A 1,290-nucleotide genomic window follows, 5' to 3' on the forward strand; every position below is an offset into this window, starting at 1 on the left:
GGACGATTTATTCAAGGAAAAAAGCTGCTCAAATTGACTAAGACAGGTCCAACTTTGGCTTTTATGCTAACAGTTATTCACGTTGGCATTCATTGATAGTTTGTGGATCTGCTCCTGAGGAATATTGTTCCCAATTCAGTCCAATTGGCACGATAGGTCGTCAAAAATCCGAACTGGTTATACGGCCCTGCAAATAATGTTCCAAACATTTTTAACTGGGGAGCGAACCGGCGAACTTGCTTGGCAATATATGGTTTCTAAAGTACGAAGTCAAGCAGTAGACACTCTTGCCTGTGAGGTTGGGTATTATCTTGCTGAAATGTGAACCTAGAATGGCTTCTCTTGAAGGGCAAAAACTTGTGGAGTAGAATATCATCGACGCACCGCGGTGCTGTAAGGGTGCATCAGATGATAACCAAACAGGTCCTGCTATGAAATGAAATGTTACCCCAGAACATCAGTCCTGGTTGTCGGACCGTATGTCTGGCGACAGTCAGGTTGGTACCCCATTGTTGTCCGGGGCATCTCCACTTTCCGGTCTGTAATCGCATTGACTGGTGTAAAATTGTCTTCAGTGATTAGTACCGCTTTGAACTGAGCCACAATGAACAACGAGGAGATATCTGGAGGACATCCAGCAGCTGTCAGTGACAGTCAAATCGAACAACAGCTTACATAACGTCCAGTGGTAGTACGCGTTGTTGACTTACTCAATTTATGAGGCTCTTTCTCTAAAATAAATCGTCAAATTTGTCTGGATTTTTAATAATTTTTGTTTGTCAGTACAGGTACCCCTATCGGTTTCCAACCCATATGGATAATTCCTTCGAGGTGCTTCTTTCTTTTTGACCTAGCGTGTCTTTTCGTTTTGTGATACGTTTTCCCGTTGCCACGATGTAAGGAACAGGGTTCGAAAGACAATAAAAAGCCTATATTAGATGAGGCGTCTTCCACTCAACAAAAATCTGCAACAGTATAACGTCAAAATTATAGAAGAGTAAAAGTTGGGAACTAGAATGGAAAATGCTAATATCATAGCACAAATAGGCGAATATGTCATGGTCTGAGTTAGGAATGTAAGAGAAGGTAACTAGCTTTTCTACTTATCTGGCAGCTTCAAAGTAAAAAACAATCAAATGGCTCTGAGCACTATGGGACTTAACTTATGAGGTCATCAGTCCCCTAGAACTACTTAAACCTAACTAACCTAAGGACATCACTCACATCCATGCCCGAGGCAGGATTCGAACCTGCGACAGTAGCGGTCGCGCGGTTCCAGACTCTAGCGCC

This window comes from Schistocerca gregaria, chromosome 3 (genome assembly GCF_023897955.1).
Source record: "Schistocerca gregaria isolate iqSchGreg1 chromosome 3, iqSchGreg1.2, whole genome shotgun sequence".
In the NCBI taxonomy this organism is placed as follows: Eukaryota; Metazoa; Arthropoda; class Insecta; order Orthoptera; family Acrididae; genus Schistocerca; species Schistocerca gregaria.